This window comes from Larimichthys crocea, chromosome XVI (genome assembly GCF_000972845.2).
Source record: "Larimichthys crocea isolate SSNF chromosome XVI, L_crocea_2.0, whole genome shotgun sequence".
Lineage (NCBI taxonomy): Eukaryota > Metazoa > Chordata > Actinopteri > Sciaenidae > Larimichthys > Larimichthys crocea.
The window spans coordinates 20,836,105-20,858,697 of record NC_040026.1 but is presented as its reverse complement, the minus strand read 5'-3'; positions in this window follow the sequence as shown (position 1 = coordinate 20,858,697).

Below are 22,593 nucleotides of genomic sequence, written 5' to 3'. Positions count from 1 at the left end.
TACCGAATCAAATCACTGTTGCTAATTTTGCCCGCAAAAATTTGGGTTAATCATCGTCTGTCTTCATCAAACGTCTGGCTAATTACTCCGGCGAGTCATTTCTGGTGCGCCTTTCCCACACTGAATCACAGTAAATCAATTTCCCCTCCGGCCCTTATTTATTATTTTAACTACTTAAGTGCAACCGCAAAGACGTGAGACTGACGGGCCAAGAGGTGAGCTGTGATGAGGCAGACATGTTGGTTCATAATTGCTACATCCTATAGTATCCAAGACCGCTAAGTCTGGCAACCGCAGACACGCACACATGCATGCACACGAGCAACATACAGGTCGATACAGCCACCGCTTCGACTACCACCGCCGCAAAACAAGGCATGAAATACTGCCGCTCAACTGCCAGCACATGAATCATGTCTGTATGACATTGTTCAGCGCCCGAGGCCAGATTCTCAGTGCAACCCCCTCCTCCTGCAATCTTTTCATCCATCCCTCCTTCTCGTCAGTCCCACCACTTTTCCTCCTGTCTCATAAAAATGGGCCAGTCTGCTTTACCAGAAGCAGACAGGGAGCCTGGAGGAGGGACAAAACTATTATCTCTCTCACAGCAGCAGCAGCTCGTGCAGGAGCTCCAACAGCAGATAGGATTCTCAAACAATCTGCTGTCCTCGCTCAGATTGCTGCCCAGCCTGTCCTTGATTCGCAACTCTCAAACATGTCCCTCTATGGAGGTAGTTTTCAGACTTTTTTTTTTTTTTTCTTCCCTCCGGGGCACTAACGTTCCAAAAACTGATTTTCTAGGCTACTGTATGTGTGTGAGTATGTCTGATTTAGACAAGTGTTTGTTTTCTCCAGAAGAAGTTTGGAAAAAAATGAGGATGAAAAGATGATTTTCATTGAATTTCTGATGTGTTTTGTCACAACGCCTTCATCGGAGTAAAGCTGTGTGACTGAATTGACAATTAGCAATCAGGACGGAAACACCTGTGAGGACGAGAAGTCCCAAATCAGATCATGAAGCTAAAACCAAACAAATGTTGCTCTTCCGAATTTGTAGCCTACAGTATTTTTATTCCCTCAACTTGAAAATCATTTCATCACTGGCCTGCCTTGACAAAATATGTAAAGATTGTTTTTAGGATGCACATATTTTGGAGTTTTCTTAACTTAAATATTCGACTTAAACGAATGATAAAGAATGCAAAAGAAATTAATTAAGTCTAGTCAACTTAAAATGCTGAGTGCAAATAATTTGGCATTAATAGGTATTGCACTGAACTTGAATTTATCGATTACTTTGAATACTTCTCCGAGTTAACGATGCACAACATACTGTGTTTTCCTCAGTCCCCTCATATACCTACAGTGCAATAAATATCCACTTTATTAAGTTAATCTAAGATACTCTGGATCAGATTTCCTTTTGCCCCCTGGAACAGCCTGAACTTGTCCAGACATGAAACCTTTCGCAATCTGCATTCTTGTCTGCTTGTCGCAGCCCAAGACCTTTTCCCTATTTGAAGTATAATCACTCGATCCAGCCCGACTGGAAGCAGAGTGTAGTGTGTCCTCCCATTCTTGAGAGTTTTCAGTCGTGACGTCAGCGTACTATGTGTTGTGAAAGAACTCAACAGGACGGTGTTTACCTCCAACAGCAGTGTCAGGTGAGGACTGTGCAGGCCGGTTTCTAAGTGATGGGACTTTAAATTGAGACAATTTTCAATGTCATGTAACGCACTTGAGATTTACACTACCTTCAGCGGCAGCATGCGCTGTGGCATCAGGCAGAACGGTTTCCAGGTTTCACTGCCATCAGCAAACTGCAACACAAACTTCAAAGTGCTAGAAGACTCTTCTCCTACTCTGCAGTCATCCAGTTTCGGTGATCACACACTCACTGTAGCTTCATCCTCTTATTGTTAGCTGACAGATGGCATGGTTTCTTGCTGCACTCTCGCTTGTCTACTTCGAGGTTTTGATGGGTTCTATGTTTGCAGACGCACAAATGCCCATCAGCTTTGCACGGAGTTGTTATTTGCATATATTTATCCAGCTTCTCAGATGGAATGCCTATTGATATCTAAATCTGATGCTGACAGAGTCTTCCAGCACTGAGGACTGCTGCTAACTTCAGAAAGGGAGTTTAATCCAGACGTTTACCTACTGGAGTGGCTGAAGTTTTACGACACTAGCATTGCTTATATATTGTAAAGGTTAGCTCCTGCATAAATTGACAATCTAAGTACTTTAGTACATCATCGAACAGCAAGGTGTGCATGAATATAAGCAGGATTTCAACTCTCAAGCTCTGACACAACTACTTCCATCACTTTTCACGAGAGTAGCATTCAATAAGAGATTGTTTGAAAGTCTTTAGAAGCCGCCTACTGATGGCTTCAGCGGTCTCTGTGGCTTTGAGTATGAAATGAAACGAACTAGTTCATATGAAAATGTCTAAAGGCCACCGCGACACCTTCACCTTGTTTTGACGAAACTAGTTTGTCTCATTTCATGCTAAGCCCTTTACAAGGCAGCTGTGTTGTGATTGCATCTGCAGCAGCCTTGTAGTTACTTCTACCTACCAGACAGACTTTCAGTTTCTGCCCCATTACCCCCCATTAAGGGCCTATGGCCGGCACAAGTGGGGAAGTCACGGCATGAGGTTTATTCAGGCCTGCTTGGGTCCTCTACAGGATGTGAGACAATCAAACTGGATCAACAACGGCAAAGTGGGGGAAGGAAAAAAATATCGCAGAACTTAATTTAGTCTCTTTTTAATGGATGGCGTTTTAATATGAAGCAGATCAACGACGTCTTATTTGTGGAAGCACAGGTGGCGACTGTGCAACAAATCCATCATCTTTCCGTTCTCAAGCCACACAGCTGCCAATGAGGAAAAAAGTTCTCAACAAGGCGGTAGCACACAAACAGGATGACTTCTCCGGCGGGCTCCTAAGAATTGTAAACTAGATGTCTGGATTGTAATTTTCTTTTCACCGGAGAATCAATAGATTCTGCTGCGTTCCTGACTGAACCTGCTGAAGCGTGCTTCTCAGCCTAATGGACCCACAAGTTCCCATCTGTTAGTGAAAGAGATCTCAGCGGGTCCTCTCCCCTTGCCGTGTCCAAACACAGGATACTGAGCGCAGACAAAAATGTGATGACTTTTATTGGGATTCCAAGAGAAGGCTGGAAAACAAGTGCAGGACAAGCACGTGGCTGTTAACCTTCGACTGTAAAGAGTGGGAAAAAAACAGTTTTACAAGCGAAATGCAAGATACAAGATGTTCTGTCTTGCTTTTTGTTTTTCTTTGTCGCAACCTTGCTGTGTCTAATTCGAATACCTGTCACCGCAACAGTTTGCGCCTCAGGGTGCCCTCTCGTTCCTCTGTCACATTTCCTTCAAGACACCGGGGCTGAGGTGAGGTCAGGACAAAATTAGATCAAATCAATCAAAACCTGCATCAGAGATAGAGATGTCCATTTGTTTTTTAAGTACATTTTTGGGCTTTTCAAGCTTTATTTGACAGAGATAGCTGAAAAGTGACAGGAGAGCAGGGACAGCAATGGACCACAGGTTGGAGTTGATCCCTGGACCGCTGCAGCTAGAACTGAACCTTCATACATCGGGCACAAACTCTATAAATCGAGCTAACCAGCACCTTAAAGCAACTATTTTTGATTTGAAACAGGACTTAAATCTTCGTATTGACTGTGGAGAGGCCTGCAGCAGTTGTCCTAGACTCTGATGGTGGATTCAATAGAGCCTGGAGCTTTATAAGTTTTATAAGCTTAATAACTTTACTAAATTGCTAAAATGAATCGTCCTGAATATGTTCCACCCCCATGAATATAATCCTTTGCTGATGATGAAGCATTGACATGCATCTCTAAACTTTACAGAGTCAGTTGAAGAACAGGATCACCATCGTTAGGCTCGGTGAAGACAAAAACTCCAAGCTTATTTGTTACGTGAGCTTCTTTTGATTTATAAATACGTCATCTCATCTGATAGTTCGGTATGATTTGACCTATTACAACCTGTGATGCCACTGTGACATAATTCAGTCTTGTTGAATTCAGAGAGGCCATGTCAAGGTTTGATTATTTAGACAACTGAACCGTCATTTACCAGAAAACCTCTGAGCAGAAAGGAGCTGCTTTATTTCAGGTGGGTCCGGTTCGTACAGTCTGCCCTGGAAAGTTCTTTAAAGGTCTGCAGTGTTTATTTCCTTTTCACCTTTGTCTGTCTTTGTCTGACCGCCCACACAAACCAGTCCTCTGTGCTGCATTATGAAACATTGCTCCTCAACAAGATGGAGTATCCCTCTGTGATCTGACTAATGTGTTGTTGTCTGCCTCTCCCCTCTCTCCTCCTCCCCGGTCTCCTCCCAAACCCTCTTCTCCCCTCTGGTTAAAGCCTCTCCAGGAGGAGGCATTCATAATTTACGCAGAGTATGGGTATTTAAAGGGAACATTTAAAACATTAGCCAGATACTTGGAGCGTTATGCCATCACAGTGACAGTGAGGAGGATGGATTGAAGAAGGGAAACAGGAAAAGGGAGGCAAAGAGAGGGGGAGACGGGGAGAGGGATTAGACATGGGAAATAAGTTGCGGTCGCTCATAAAATGGTGAAAGCAGGAAAGAAAACAAGTTCCCTCTGACCGCGCGAGGCTTTGATGGCACTTGATGAACTCTTATGTGTGGGCGTGGGACAGAGACAGAGACATGGAGACAGAGAGAGAGGTAGGCAGCACAAGGACTTTGGCCAAATTCATCACCCACATGGTTTAATCCAATGTGTTGTTTGGCGGCAGCTTTCATTCATCAGGCTGCTCATGGCTGTGCCGAATAGCTCGACCCATCAACAGCAGCAGTCAGCAGGGAGACATCTCCACACTAATCGGCCGAAATTTTCTTTTCACGCCTTCCAGATTCCTATTTGCCGTCACTCACTGTCGGCGCTCTCTCATATTAATTGGGCTCTTTTACGTACCTTTAGTCAAGTATGACGCATTTTTCAAAACGGTGATTAATCGAAAGCGGGAATGACTTAGCAAGCGTTGAGTCTCCGGAGAACCGCATTTACGTGGAGCTCTATGGGGCTGTATGCCTAAACCAACATTGCTTTGTCAGATCAGGAGGCCAGCAGAAATTAATAAATGAACCCACAAGCAGCCACTTCATACTTTGGTACCATTTACAATCCACAAGCTCACACACTCTGGAAGAAATCCTGTTTGATTTTATGACTCGTATTGATTGACTGAAAAAGTTGCGTCTACTTGGCAGCTTAATTGTTGCTCTATCTGCCAGCACAGTCTTTGACAGTGATGAACCTCTCCTCATCTCAACACCTCTTTTAAATGTTTCTTTTCAGCATTCTCCAGTCTTTTGATGCCGCTGTTGTTGGCATCAAATTCATATAATTTTCCAAAAAACAATAACATTTCTCAGTTTCCACATTTAATACGTTGTCTTGTATGATTCAATTTGGGCTTTCAATATTTTGCATATAATTTTTTGTTTTACAAGGTGTGCCAACTTTTTTGGAAACAGAGTTGCAACAAGAGCTTAATACAATTAATGAATATTCATATTTTTTTATATATAATATAATAATAATAATAATTATAACCTGCAGATATGGAGCACCATTTGCATTTATTTTGAGTTGTGTTTCTGTCTGCCTGATACATTTTAAATCCAACATTCAGTCTTCTTTTACCTCTTTTTTGGTCTCCACCAAGTCCAAAACGGAAATATCTGTCTCTTTCACCTAAATTCAACATTTTCTACTGTTTGTTAGCTGTCCGGTAGCGTACAGTGAAGTTACCAAACCCTTTTTTTGCAGAAAACAGCTGTCTGGTGCTGGAAATGTTGATGAGAGCAGTGAGACCGAACCAAAACAATGAGCTTAAAGATGCTAAAACTCTCCCGATGTAATCGTGAGTTTGTCACTTAGTCATTTCATATAAAAGTATTGGTTACTGCAGCTTTTAAACACACGGTATATGTCGCTGACTTCACTTCGTGTGCTGCTTCCACTTGAAGCCTCGGGCATGACAGACCCCTCACCTCTGCTCTGTGATGTAATGAGACACAAAACCCAGTTTATTTGAACAAAGCTCTGCAAACAGGAACAACTATGAATCAGCAAACAAGATAAGTTGTCACAGATGTGCTGGTGGGCAGGTTTGATGGTCAATTAATTAGAGGCCATAAAAAGCCAGTTCCTGTAGGTTTCAGGGAGGAGGGGTCGTTGTTGTAATGGGATCAACCTCTCCATAGAGTTGGTCGAATTACTTGAATTTGGCTTGTTAATCTGATTTGGGTGTGTCTGGCCTTAGCATGAGTCTCCCAAACAACCTCTGCACTATCACAGCTACTGTAAAGAGGATGCATAAGTTTTCATTTTGTCTGAATCTCCTGTATCTACAGTAGGTAACCGATATTCCATTATTCCCATTTGACCTTTTAAATTTCGGACTACTCCTCAAGTAAACACAGTAATCAGGTTTCCTGGGCCTCAGCTGAGCCTAATTGAAGATACTCAACTGAGAACTCAATTGTGTAAGTGTGATTTAGTTAGTGCCTGGCCTAATTAAAGTCCTGGAAATGACCTCCAAAGTTCTGTGTGGCATTAATCAGCTAAGACACCTCATCAGCCAGCAGAGGAAGGTCTGCAAGAGCCTGCACCCACACAGCATTAAGCCGGTGTGTGTGTGTGTGTGTGTGTGAGACTGATTTCCTGGTCTTTAACCCCCGGCACAGCTCTGACAGGATCAGCCACACTGTGCTCTATTGACAGCCTTAATCCTACCTCCGTGTTCAAACCTCCATCGCCTGCCACCATCCTGATACTGCACACGTTCCTCATTTCCCCCGACATGTGGTCCGAGCACAGGGACGCAAGTGTTGTTTTTAGAGTAACGCCCCCATCATCCCCTCGCCTTGAGAGACCCAACCGGCTTTCGCTCACCTCCCGGACACCCTCTGCAAACGTTTGCCTGGATCCGTCGAGGTAATGCATGCGAGTTTTGATTAAAGCGCTCCCTTATGTTTTTTGGCTCTGAGCTGCTCAACCATTAACGCCTGTGCCATGAACAAATGGATTGTGTGCCCGTGCCAGGGCCCTGCCTCTCAGCCTGCTCTGACTCTCCTCCATCCAGCCACACATTCAAAGCTGCACCTTTTAATGCCTCTTAATGTTCTTCTTGCCTTCCCTTGACCTCCGCGTCCATATGCTCGCTTTGACAACTTTTGAGATGTTTAGCAGCTCTTTGGCCACCAGCTGATACTCTTTTCTGTCTGGAACAAAGGAGGAAGTCAAGTTGTTACTGAATGACAGAGTAGATGATGGATCGGTCAACAAAATATCGGATTTCAACAAGGTAGACGACTGTTTGTTTCCAGTTTCCAACCGTCATTCGACATTATTTTTAAAATCGTGACCACAATCGTTGCATAACCGTAAACCACGTGTTTATTACTGTAACCATGACGCCGAGTGTCTCCTAACCTTAACAAAGTATTCACTGTAACCCAAACCACGTTGTTTCCCTAAGCGTAACCGAGTCAAGACATTTCTGTGCCGAAACGTAACCAAATCTTAACCACAGCGGTGTGGCATCATAAAATAGATCCATTTTTCAACAGCGATTTGTAACTCTCTTGTGAGACGGCTGACAAATGATGTTAATGTTCCAGCTGGTGCACGGACAAATTATGTATTTTGTTTGTTGGATTTGGAGGACATGTTTTTGTGCAGTGCTAAGAAAAACTACGAAAGGATTTTTGCTTTTTGCTGAAGGGATGGTAGATCTTTAGTAGATCTTTAAATCTTTAGGAGAACAATGCAGGATGTTTTAATCTTTCCATGCACTATATTCTTATTTTATGTCATTTGTTTCTTGCAGAATACGCTGTAAAAACAAGACTGTGTCACGATGGAAGTCGTGACTGTTGATTCGCTGTGTTCCCCCTTGTTTCCCCATCCTTGTGTTTACTTGTCGGTCTCTCCTTGTTAGTCTCTGTGTTTGTGTGTTGTGGTTGTGGCACATTTCCCTGATCCCTCCTGGATAATCACGGATGAAGCACACCTGCCATTCTTCAGCTCACCTGCCTTCTATCAATTCATCACCTCAACTCCATATAAACCCCGGCCTTCCTCCCGCGCCTTGTCAGATTGTTTGTTCAGCTACTGTGGTAGTCTACCTTCGGACCTCCTTAACTATTGCTCTTTGTGTTTCCTGTTGGTTTCCCAGCCCGTTTCTAGCCTCTGATCCTCTTGTGCTCACGTCCACCACCACCATCACCTCCTGTCATATACCTGCTTGCCTGCTCTCCACCAACCATCTCCGGACCGTCTATTCCACCCACTGCTTCTCCTCAGCCATCCCCTCCACCTCATCATCGGACCCTCTCCTTCCCCTTTTCTTCCCACATCACGAATAAATCCCCTTCTCTTGCCAACCTGTCTGAGCCTGCATTTTGGGTCAGTTCCTGTGTTATCATGACAGACTGAACAGATATTTATTGTGTGCAGAATGGATCATAAAGTTCCAAGGACAATCATGTTTTTGCACCATGGCTTTATTTTTTAGTAGCTAATGTCCGTTTTGAGAAACACCAAAAGAACTGAACTTGTTCCTATAGTGAATAACTTATTAAACATTAAATCTGGGTTGAGTTGAGAAAAGACGGTTCAAACATAAGCCTCCACTCAAGTCCTTAAACTGTAGGATTTTTAAAAAGGAATTAACATATCTACATTAAATTGAAATAATAACACGTTGTGCTTTGTGTTTCCGACCAGTTTTGCTCCCTGACACAACTCCCAAAAACAATCTGGCGAGTTAAACCCGGCGAGGTCTGTCTGTCTTTCTACCTTCCAGAATCTCCTTTGTGCCCCGGTGCTTAGTGCAGTCGTTTTTTTTTGTCTTATCACATTTCCACACAGTCCCCTCTGCAGCTTTGACAATTTTGAAATGCTGCTTTTGTTCGAAGTGCTTGAAAAGAGAGAATGAGAGGAACGAGGCCTCAGAGAATCGCAGTACCATCAGCGTTAATGCAGGCGCCCTCCATCTGCTGTTGGAAGCTGCAGTGCATGCCAAGAAGGCACCGGGCATCGCGCAAACAAGCCACTCCACAACACTGAGAGTTACATATAGCTGTGTTTATGTGTGTGTGCACATCCATGTAGGTATTCTGCACTTGATAAGAGCTTACATCGCCGCTCAGCTTAGTGGAATCATGTCCAAGTTTAGCAAAAACAGACCAAATCAGAGGCGGGAAGTCATCAGCTTAAACCACCAGCCAGCTCTTCATGGTTTAAAGCACCATTTGAGTATATGCACGAGCTGCAGTGGACTACGAATCATGCACACTTCTACACTTTCCTGTTTTTTTTATAAATCTTCAACCTGCCATTGAGCTCTTCAGCTGCCGAATAACTGATGGTTTTTGCTCCTTTGGTGTTTGAGATTCAGGAAAAGTAAGAGGAGCTAGATTGATAGGTATGATTTGTGTTTTTTTATTGGCAGCGTGTCTGACAGCGAGGGACAAGAGGGAGGAAGGCAGAGACAGAAAGTGGGAGACTGGAAGGAGTGTGGAGATGATGAAGAGAGGGCGAGGGAAAGGAACATTAAATCACCAATGGTCTACTCGCGCCGTACCTTACCAGGTCTTCTTTGATTTCTTTTTCTTGCTTTCATGCATGACACGGATTCATAAAGAGGGTGCTGCTAATATCTTATGTCATAGGAGACACGGAAAAAAGTGTGGAGCAAAGTGTTTCCACAGCTGGTTTCATGCTGAGGCTCGACGAGGTGGACTGTGGCTGCACCGCAGGATCCACCATCAGTCATTAACTACACGTGCCAATCATATGTTTAGCTTCAGCTCTTCGTGCCAATCATGGATTTGATGTTCTGCTCTCAGCAGACTATAACTTGCATCTATTGAGTCTATTTAACTCGAATGAATTAACTGAATGCAAAATACGGGGTGTTATAATAAAGTGGCATCATAAACCCCCCTTAGATTTGTCTTGCAATCAATATATAGACACTTTGCATATATAAACACTGTAATGTAAAGGTTATAAAATGTAATTGCAAGCAGATATCAGGACATTTTTAAGTGTTTGTCAACAATTATAACTCATATGAAGAACAATTAACGAATAATTAACACTGAATATAACAATGTAATATAGCTGCAATCATATTTACTGACATACGATTACAAACATGTCTTATAAAACCTTTATTAACCGATTATACACACATATTTATGCAAGTATATCACCTGTCATGAGTTTAAAATATGTGTGTGATCTTGATCTTTTGCTCACTTGTCATGGACAGTGAACATCACAAATATAATCCAACTTTTTAAAATGTTTTGTATCCTTCATATCGGGGTCGCCAGGAATTGGAGCCGATCCCAGCTGATACATAGAGACCATTCATGCTCACAGAGACCCAATTAACCTGTTTAGTTCATGTCTTTGGACTGTTACAGGAAGCCGGAGTACCTGGAGAGAACCCATGGAGAACATGTTAAAAGCAAGTTATAGTTAAAGCACAAACTGTTAACTAGTATGCATAACTGTCTTAATCTTAAAGTGATATGATTTCTGCCACAGTAAAAAGTTTCATGAGGAAATACCAGCGATATCATCCACAATATAAAGCCCACAAGTCAATGCATGAATTGTAGTGGTGAAGGGAAAGTTGCTGAGTGCAGCACGAGCTTAATGTTAAACACCACATTAGCTTTTGGGACCAAACCTGTATAAAACAGAGGCAGCCGCGTGCATTAATATTTATGAGTCAGCACTAAAGGCTCTGCTCTTTACCTCTTGTCTAAGTATTTCCAAAGTTCTGTTAGTGATTGTGATGAGGGTGCTATCTGCAGAGGTGGAAGCGGAGAAGTCATAGTGACAGGTTCGGACCAGGAAGGTCACTGTTGACAAATTAGTCTGTTGATGGGTCAGTGAGAGGGGTCATGAGCCCGCGGGAAGAGGTCATGGGTCAAGTTTGTGCAAACACAAAGTCGCCTGTGTTGCAGCTACTGTCAGGAGACGTGCAGAAAAAACTTCATAACTTCATATTTCTGTAGTTTTCATAACAGCATGCTATAGCAACAGATTTGTCAGTATTTAAGCTCATTTGTAAGTACAGAATTAGACATAAATATTACAAGTTGATGTATTGTACCAGAGTTATCTTGATCTATGTCTTCTCTCGCACGTTTATGTAACTTTTCTACCACAAAATAACAGATTTTAAATCATTTTAATGCTCTACTACCTCACGCTTTATTGCACTGAGTCAAACGCCGACGACTATTTCACTGATTAAAACTGGATCATGTTTCAAGAAGAAAACGTTTTTTCAGGTTTCCCCCTCCGATGTCCTCCAGCTGCTGCGCATAAACTCTGATTGTGATTTACAGAGTCTCCAGATAGACAGTGGCTGCTGTTAGCTCGTGTTTGCTCAGTTTGTTAGCTGGGCTGTCAGTGCAGAGCTGTGCGTTAGTGTTTGCACCACAGGTGTTTTGAACTGGTGACACGGGGCAGAGACGGTGTCGTGCCAGAACAGGAGCTGGACTTTTAGTTGTTGGCGAGAGCTTCGTGAGTAAGACTAGCTGGCTGCTATATCTTGTGTTGTTGCACTTGCTTACTTAGTTATTGATTATAAGTGTTATCATACAAATACATGTTTACAACTGTTGATATTTACGTCAGTGGTATTGCACTCTGAAACCTGAAGAGCTAAATCACAAAAATAACTATTTTGCTACACAATTTTGCTTTTAATATCAAATTTTTGGGTTTATAATTGTCAGACTGAAGTGATAAACTATTGATACTGAAGCTGTTGTGTTACCTGTAAGTAGCAATTACATTAAAGTGGTTAACATATTGTGGTAAACTTTATTTCTGCTAAAAATGGGACGGACAAAGCACGTCACAAATTAGCAAAAATTAGACTGTTAACATTTAGATCATTATCACCTCTGTGCCTGTAGAGCCAATCAAATCAAAACTCATCCTCTTCTTTCATTATCATAGAACAACATCATCCAGCCTGACTTTCCTATTCCTGAATGAAAAGTGTTGTAAGTCTTCGCTCGTCTTGTTTGGTGAGATTGTGTAAATTGGGTTGTGCGAAAGAGAAAGCCGCTTAAATCTACCGTGCAGGCAGGCAGTGTGCAGATATTCTCTATCGCTCCATTACCTCCCTATTGATTGAAGGACTGGATTTGATGTGTTAATCCGCTCTCCCTGGTGAAAGATTCCTGTCTTTCGAGACACCAAACACACACACACACATACACTCTCTCTCTTGCGCTGACTGGAAGGGAAAAAAAAAAAAAGTAATCAGCTGAGAATTCTACAAGGCTCCTCATTCACCTCGCAGTCTTCTGAAAGCCTTTGATCAAGAAGTGCTTAGGTTTCACATAAACGGTTGGATACCTTTCAGAGACCATGCTAAGCACACAGCTACTTGGGGGATTTAGCCTACTTTAATGCCTGTTTTCAGAGCTTCTCTGTGGTATTTGAGCCAACACGTTAGCTGAGGTGCATGGCGAGTTAAGAACCGCCACACAAGTAGATATCGCAGAGGCCGACGAATCGCGCCATTGTCATGAAATATTGGCGAAACCCAAAGGTCCGTCGACAAAACAGCGTGCAACCTCAAGTTCTTCGAAGATATCAAACCTTTTGTCAGCTCTTCTTGATGTTATGGCATAATCTGAAATTAAACAGTTTGCAGATATCACACATTTGAGTCAGGGATGCTGCATCCACATCCCGAAAAAGGGTTAGAGCAAGGACTTCAGTCGGTTATTTCGTAACTTCTCGTAATTTGGAGTGTTTATCTGAAAGTCACTTGAAATGCTTGATGGAATAAGTACCAACAAATTGTATTTCCTGTCACAAGTACACCTCATTTCCAGTAACTGCGTTCCATTTCTGTGCCATCTTCTGTCATAGACATGTCTAGACGTCTTTGTTTGGAAACACTCAACAACATCTCAACATCTTATCAAAAAAACATGTTTGTGAATTTGGCGCCGTGTTTTTTTTGTTTGTCTCATAAATGTTGGACATCTGAATTAAGACTCTGAAACTCTTTGTCTCCCAGTCAATTATGTATCTGCATGTTCATGAATAAGCTCCATCTCCTTTGTTTACTAGAATAAGTCCGTTCCAAACCACAGTATGCCTTACCTCAAAGCTACACTTCCTCTTTCTGTTGTTTGACAGAGACTGCTAATACAATGAAACCCCCTGATTCATTGTTCCTCCCTTCACTCTTGACAGAGGGAATCCCCGCGTTTACAGTGCGACAGTGTCAGCCTTACCTCCCGGCTAAAATGCACCGGTTCCACATTTTCCAGTGGCCATCCCAGTACTGACAAACACTCACACGAGAGCGCCGCCGCCCCCACGAATCAAAGCACAGAGCAGCGAAAGGTTAAAAGCTCCTGGGGCCTGCAGACACATTTTTCAGGGGGGGCGGGTAATAGGATCAGGGCTTCCATAACTCCCCAGAACAGCCAATCTTCCCTCGTTTCTGCCCGTTTAGCCTTCAAAGAGAAAGTTTGTGTGTCTGTGACGGCTGGTCAGGGGGTTAAGAGGAAAGTGCATTTTTTTGGTCACAAACTCAATTTCCTTGGTGAGCTGAAGAGGCCATGCTTTAAAACCCAGAGCATAAAGCCTGTTTAATTTGTCCCACATACAGTATCCTCCTGAACCTCTCACTCTGGCATGGACAGACAAAGTCCTGCTTGAATGGGCTGAGGAATCCAGCAGGAAAAGAATGTGTCTATCCAGCTATTTATGACCCTCTGTAACTATAATACACTACACACACTGTATTTTATCATGCTTCTGTGTCATTCTGTCACTGTGCTGTTATCTTAATGTGGAAAAATTGTGCGGGGAAAGGAAATGAGGCCACGCAGATGAACCTGTTTCGTATTATTAGAAACTAAAATACAGTATTCCCATATGTTATTTCATATGACAGCATTTATCCCACACATGCTGTGTTTTCTCTGCACTAATCTGTAATATAAGGTTAGAGGGGACCAAAAGGGACTCAGTGAAGCCACAGTTTAACTTATACTAACACAGTATCATGTCATAGTCACGTCAGCATTTTAAAACGGCAAAGCTGGGGAGTGAAATCAGCTCATTTCAATGGAAACATCACAGTCAGCTGTGGATGTGCACCTTTGACCAAGCGACAATGCTTTTTAACTATTTTAACAATGCTTACCTTTGAGGGAACGGAGAACTGAACAGTTGCATGATCGCTTGCGACTTCACAACATCACAATGTAACATCTTTGTTTTTATTTTATTTTTATCTGAGAGCTCTCCCCTAGCTACAGAAAAGGGTCATACATACATATATTCATTTTATTCCACCCGTTTTCCTGTGATAACAAGAATTAATTTGAGATCTCGAGAAAACAAAACAATAGTCTAGTGTATTATGGATCAAAGAGATTTTACAGTAGAGTAAATATTGCACATAATGCCTTTTTCGAATCAAAATAATGAACTTTGAGGCTGAATTTCTCCAAAATGATACAGTAAATATGCTTGATACCGAGTGAGTGAACAGTCCCGAGATCAAGTGTACAAACCTTTGTCAGAAATTATGGATCAAAGGGATTTTACAGTGGTGTAATAGGTTTGCTCGCTCCGTATCATGGACTACATGCATTTGCCATACAGCTGTAATATGGGCGCACTTAAAATCAGGAATCGCTTTGTTTTCTCGAGATCTCGAATTAATTATCTCGTTATCACGGGAAAACAGGTGGAAAAAAAATGTATGTATGACCCTTTAGGGCTTCCGTACCTAGCTGCAGAAATTAGACACTGTGTCTTTTAATTTGGAGGCAAGGTGTTTTTAGGAGGCAGGGGGGAAAAGCTTGCTGTACTAGTCTGGATGTTTGAAGCGAAAACACCTACGAGCACGTCTAGAGCTGACTATTAATAATGAACGTTATGTTTTATGTTGTTCAACCTGTGAAGTGTGAACCTGTTCTCAGGTTTTTTGTTTGTATTTGTCTCGTATCTCATGCTTTGAATAACTTATTTACTTATAGTCGGGTGTTCACATGGTAGAATTAGATTTTGCCAAGGTCTCATCTGAGGATGTATTTCATCTGTAGTTATTTAAAATATGCCCGCTGCATGAGGCTTTGACACTGCGGTAATCTGGGCTAAAAGTAACACGACTCACCTACATGGCCTTTGTATTGTGTACACGCCTCTACAATGTGATCAATTATCACCGTGCCTCTGAGGCTGCATGCCTGAGTGCCTGAACTGCTCGTCTCATGACCGGCGCGAATACATTTTAGCCGTCATCACTTGAGCGAGGACACTGTCCCTGATAATTAAAAGAGCTCTCCATTGTCATGCGTCAGAGCTGCTGTTCCGATGCATGTGGAGCCGAGATCAGATGACGATGACAGGGCAAGTGTGGAGCGGAGCCCGGGAGTAATGACGAGGGGGCAGGGTCCCTGAGGGTGACCTCGGCCAGGCTTCGCTCACCAGCTGCTGCCTGAAACAGGACACCCGAGCCCCTCTGCTGCCTTCCACCTGGATCATTTACCTGACACGCACATACACTATGCTGCATACACACACACACAGATACAGATGCAAATGCCAATGGTATCCCTTTCGTACTAGTACTGTACGGCGTGGTCATGCATACATTGCTCTCTTTCAGGCAACATAAATTGCTGTGGAAACTCAATGCATTTAAGGGCCAATGTTATGGACTTTTAGACAAGGGGCTCAGGTTGCCCTGAAGGTAGTTTTTTTTTTTAGGGTCGAACCTTTGATAATGATTTCTCAAAGTCCAACTTTCTATTCAATGCACTCCCTCTCCCAGTTAACTACTTACTATTGCCCTGAGGACGGGTACATGTACCTTCTGCTCCATGATGAGCTTCACCAGAAGGTTGTAAGGCTTTTTGATTCATGCTACACAGTAATGCTAAAGTTCTGCATTGAATTGAATGGGCAACTAACTAACTACCTTCTTTAATCTCATCGTGTTGCCAAAAGGAGCAGCTTGTAGCCACTGACAGTATAAAGACATGTGTGACGTCGCCCACGGGTTTTTTTTTTTAAGCGCTCAAATATTTCTAATTCATTTCTAAACATCTTTCTAATCAGAAATTGGCAAAGACATGGATCATCAGTGGACCTGAGGCGGACTGAATGATGCCTGGGGGCTCAAACATCGAAGTGGTCTCAAAGTCTTTAAGCCTTAATATAATGTGAACAGGTGAGTTGTATACAAATTCACCCTCAGTACAGTTGTCATGAACGGGGAAATTAGCTACAGAGACCAAAACAGTTTTTTGTACCAGGCTGTAAACATGTTTATTTCTGCTGTGAAATTTTTAACACAGGGACTGACTCACTTCTGGAGCCAGCCTCAAGTGGACATTTGAAGAACTGCAGTTTTTTTAGCACTTCTGCATTGGCCTCACTTCACAGCAACAGAGGTTGCCGTTTGTTTGTATCTTAAAACAGCGAAACTTGCTGTGTTAATCATGTCCTATTGCTAACTTTGAAGCTGATGTTGCTCATAGTCTGTCTGTCTGAAAGTTCAAAGACGACAACCCTCACTGGCTTCAAACCAATGAACACAGACAATTCTTTGCACGAATGCACAACCCAACTAGAACCACCACTACTGGGACTCGAACCACATGTCTCTGTTATAGTGGACCCAAAACCAATTTTGCTTTTACAGTTTTATATGATTCATAAGGCCTACATTCTGTACTTGCGGTACATTTCGTGTTACTGTTTGTCTCTAACTTAGTGTTGTTGCGCAGCCAGGATACGCTTGAAGAAGACATTGGTTTTTCTTGTTAAGTAAAGGTTAAATACCGTGTACCAGCATGACCACAAAGCATGCTGAGAAAAAGAGTACCATGTTAAGAAAAGTCCACAAAGTTTACGACTGTTTTTTAAAGGCCAGGCGGCATTATGTGCAGCAATACATCACACTCAAACATACCTCACAGCAGTCAGTGTGTGGCGAAATACTTGACAGCGCGTGTAAATGATCCTCCATACAAACTCGTTGATTACTGTGGCATCCCAAGAAACAAATCCATCACCCGATTACACCCGAACCTCTAACGGCAACACACTCCGTTAGGGGGGGGGAAAAAAGTAACAAACTGCCATACCTGTCATATTTATGAGTACAAGGGCCTCTGTTTGTAGCAGCCAGAGCTCATACATACTTCACACAATGACCCCTGTGGCACTCACATTTGTCAGACCAAGACAAAGCTTAACTAAAAGGCAAAGTGAGGGAGTGGAGAAACCCCCACCCCGCAAGTTGGGTGGAGTGACAGAAAAGGGGAGTGACGCTAGATAAACACACACATTGTTACATGTCATAGGATGATTGGTATTAACAACCTCACTCCCAAAACAGGTTGAAAAGCAACTGACTAAGTCTGATGCAGTTGTCCAAAGGGACACATTCACCAGCTCGGATTTCAGATATCTTCACATCGATCAAAGTGTGTCATGACCAGCTCCACCAAAATATACAGACTGAGATGTGTCTGTAACACCTCATAAGGTTCTCCTCTAGGCTAGTTCATCATGTTGGCTCCCTCCGGTAACACTTTTGTCTCCACAGCTATAGCCTTGGGTGATAAATAATTACTCGTCGGAGCCTTGACTTTTCTTCTGTGGTGTTTGCACGCTGTCCCTTCGCTCAGCACTGTGCCACTCCGGCAACGTCAATTATTAACAAGCTGCTTTTTTTCGCCTCAGTGTGTGCGCTCACTCGCTCTCTTTCATTGTGTGTGTGTTCGGGAACTTTGTGTTGTTTCTGGGCTCAAGGTGTAAAGAGGTCGGTGAGTTTTTTTTATTTTTTATAGCAATAACACAGGCTGTGTGTGTGTGTGTGAGGACCTCTGAGCATGATGGGGCCACCGTCTGTAATGAGTGGGAGGTAAACAGGGGCGAGTTTTCATTTATTCATAAGGCAAACAGAGACTGTGCAGTGAATGGGAATAAGTGTGTAATGATTTATTTAGAGCTATTTGTTTCGGGCCACACAGGCTAATTTCCCTCTAAAAACAACCAGGACTCCTTATGCAACTCTGTCCCTCGTATGTCAGATGTACGCCTCATTTTTTTTACTATATTGAAATAACAAACAGACCTATTTGTACTGCCATATTTTAGTGCTAATGTACACACTGCTGTGGAATAATTAACTGCAAAAATGACCTATTAAACTGACTATAAAACATGAGTCTAGTGATTATATCATGTTTGCCTTCATGGTGTTCATCTCTCGCCTGCAGGTTGTGCGTGACTTTGCAACAGTCGAGGGCTTTGGTTTCTCTTGCAGCGTTTGTCTTCTCTCTCTCATCACCGATAATTTAAAAATATGCTACGGATATCATTTGCAGAAATCATCATAACAACATTCCTCTTTTTTTTTTTGGTTTTTGTTTCAATAACTTCTGCAGGACTTCAGGACAAGCCTGCACCCATGGCAGACGACGTCATGTGTGATTTTATTCTGTTGATCTGTCAGAATTTCTTCCCCTTTCATCAGTTAATTGTCAAGTTTCCCCATAACCCAAAAGAAAAAGATGAAGCTAGGAAGATAGAAATCTGAGATTAGATTTGGGGAAACACATCACTACATGCTTATTCTCCCTAAAACCACAAATTGCTGCTAAAATGACAATTCATGGTTTCGGGGGGGAGTTTTATGCTGTATCTGTTACTGTTACCGCACATGACTTCTGTGCTGCATCCCTGCTGGTTTCCTGGAGACCTCACAGAGAAGAAAAGATTCAGTTAAGTCACTGCTAAGAAATAGTTACAGCGTATCTCTGCATAAAACCCACAAACCTTTGTTTCTTGTTTTACATTTCTGTTTGTGTACAGATTAAACTAATGAGATGCATGATACAGTTGTCCCTCGCTATATCGCGGTTCACTTTTCGCGGACTCGCTGTTTCACAGATTTTTTTAGTGTAATTTTGCACAAGCATTGTGTTCTGCGTCCGAAATTGGCTAAGGGGGAACCGCACATGTGTTCTGCGTCCTGTTTAAGGGAGTACTGTACAAAATGCGTGTAAAAAGGTGTATAAAAGTGTGTGGTTAGGGGTTTTACGGCCTTAAAACATGTATAATAATTGTAAAACTTACTTCGCGGATTTCGTTTATTGCGGGTTATTTTTAGAACGTATCCCCCGCGATAAACGAGGGACCACTGTATTTACTGATGGACGTCAGAGATGTTTTAAACTTTGAGTAGTGGTAGCTGTTTCCTTCCTCTTCCAGCCTTTATGCAAATGTGAGCTAATTCGCCTTCTGGCTGTAGCTTCGTATTTAATATTGATTAAAGCAACATTGGGTAGAAATTTAACTTAGTGTCCCCAGTGTCAGAGTGCAATACCACTGTAAATACAGATCGCTACGTTACATGATTAAAGAACTTGCAAGGCGAAGACTTTGCTAACAGCCAAACATCAAGTACAACAACACACGACATCAACAGCCAGCTAATATTACTTACTCGTCCAACAGAAAGAAGCCTTTAATCTTGTCTTGGCGCCTCTGTCATTATGTCCACACAGGCTGCTGCGCCCAGTTACATTGCCTGCTTTTCCAGCTCCTGTTCTGGCACGACACTGTCTCCACAGAGGAAAAGCAGGCACCATTTTCTCCATAAAATATTTTAGTTTTACCAAGACAAGTGAAATAGTTGGTGCTGTGTAATGTAGTAGCATCAAAATGATTTAAAACATGTAAATATACGGTAGAAAAGTTGCTGTGTTGATGTTGCGTTACGTATGTTTCACAAAATGTTGAACTATTCTTTTAATTAGTGAATCTTAGAGCTCCTAGTTTGAACTTTGGAACTGGCTATTTCCCTCCCTGTTTGCTCTCTAAGTGCCTCCTGACTCTAGCCTCAGATTTAACGCACATTTACATTCACATTTAGTCATTTAGCTTTGACGCTTTTATCCAAAGCGACTTCCAAAGAAGGGAAACAAGATGCACGAGTGTTATCGACCTTCTCATCTAACATCTAAATCTTGGCAAGGACGGGAATAATTGTATTTTTTTAAATTTTGACATGACAAGCTTTTTCTTTAACAATGATGCAAAACAGAGAAAAGCAGCAGAAATGCTCTCTGTGATTGTGTGACTAAAAGGTTCCAGCGCCTGAGTGGCAGGCCTGACGGAGTCTTCCACAAACAGGGCAAACTTCTCCTCCCTCGAGGACGTTCGGGGCTCTACCACTCAGACGATCTGGCCGTCTTGTTTAGAGTTCTGTCACCCTGCTTTTCATCCAGGAGAAGGAAAATTTGAGCTTAACATGAACACATCTTTAATCATGTGTCAGGATCAATTATCACCCTTTTGAAAAGCAGCAGCTCTTGTTGAAGGAGGTTCTCTTAGGGAGAGATGCGTGAAAACTTCGAAGTCAAAACACACATGTCTGGAAAGAGTCCTGCTCCCAGACAATCTTAATTGCTAATTTGGTGTGTTGTCTGCTGTACTCCCGGGTACAGAAGTGACAGTTCAAAGAGCAGTCCCTCGCTTTATTACTAGCATGCAAACCATTGGTGAAATGCCTTTCCATCACGAACAAACAATCGGTCATTTTCATGAGAATGTCTTTAAACTTAAAACCAACAATTTCGCTACAGCAAAGCTAAACATTTCTTTTTGAGCCGCAACCCCTCTGTTCTGTCACAACCAGGAAAATCCACAGCAAAATAAGAGAATAATAAAGTCTTTCTTTCCTCTTTGAATAAGTATAACTAATCAAACCATATTTGTCGATGGCTAATGCGTGCTGTGTGTTTAATGTGAATGTTTACCGGCGTGGAGATGAAACGCAGGTATCTCGGTTACATCTGGTCATATAGCGCACCGCGTAACACTCGGAAAAAAATTCAGCTTTGAAGTTCGAAGATTTCTCCTTAAGATAGAGTCCACGACAGATAAAGCAAACTTGAAATTGAAAGTGCAACTCAGTCACCCCTTTCGGCTGTTTTCATTAAGGCTGTGTGCGGAGCGTGCCTGCCGGTGATATTTGCTCAGACTTGGCCGGGGATTAAAGGCTTCTTTTTCTGGGATCCAGAGAAAACAGAGGTCTGATCCCCCTCCATGTCCCACCGCGGGGCACTAGTGGGTGGCGACTGTGTTCGGATCCCAGTAGGTCAGCGTGCGTGTGTGTGTTTTCATGTGTATGTATATATGGAAAAGATGCACAGGCGATTCTTGGTGTCGTGTAAATGGTTTCATTGCTGCCGTCTTCTTCAAAGCGATCTCTCTGATCCCTTCACTTCATCATTTCACATGGCCTATATGATGCTCGGGGCACTCACACACACACAAGCTTCAAACCTTGTTTTTCTAAAGTGCTGGCCGGGTTGTTATCATAGAGCCCACCCATCTTTCGCTGCACTTCTGCGACGTATGCATGTGCGGAGTTGCGTGTATGGAGAGGGGCGACCAGGATGAGTGGAGGTTTTGGTGGGCTTAGTTAGAGTTAAAGGAGGGTGGGCGCGAGCTAATTGTGCACAGGTGACTCCAACACAGGTGCTCCTGCGTTCGTACATGTGCGTGTTTTTGCGAGGGGAGAGTGATGGAATGAGTAAAAAAGAAGCATAAAAAAAGTTGGAGGGGAAATATAAGAAGAAAGGAAAAAAGCGGATCAAAGAGATTTGCAAGGCTACCAGAAATGCCTGTCTTTCTGCAGAGGCCTGCCCAACCCTAAAAAGAAAAAAGAAAAACCCCACCACATGCGGTCAGCTGTTTTTCAATACACAGACTTCACGTTCTCCCCAGGTCCGTGCCACTGATATTGAGCTGAATGTTGTCTGACAGGGGTGGTCTGTACGCTATCCCGCAGCAGATGTTGCCATTCCATTTTCTCTTTCATAGTTAGCTGCCCTTCAGAGAATTGAGCTGGAGGATGAAAACTGTCTCTGTTTATTACTGTGAGGAACCCGTCGCTGAAGAGGCCCCCGCTGACCCACTCAGGAAGGAATAACAAGCAAATTGAACAAGTCAACAAATGGACGCGAGCCTCCCCCTTCCCTTCCCCTCCGGTTCGACCCACGTCTCCACGCAGGTTGTTAAAAGTCACAACATCATCTCAGCACGCCGACGATCGGCATGAATGAGCTTCAGAGTTTTTTTTGCGGACTTTTCAACAGGTTCCTTCCTCCTCCTCCTCATCGTGGTTCATCTAACTAAAGTGCCTGTCAGTGCAGTTTTTTTTTTCCCGAATCAGTCAGCAGACTCGTGGGGAGGAGACGGCCGAGAGATTCCTTCGGCGTAGAAAAACATACAGGTGCAGTGGAGGAGAAAAGAGATGGAGATGGTGGAGAGGAGGACATGTATGTTTGGGGAGTAGAGACAGACAGCGTGTCTCTTCAGGCACAAAGTGTAAATACACCAAATAACAGCACGACTTTCACTTTTCACGATGAAACCATCATCAGGAGGAGGGATGACTGGAAC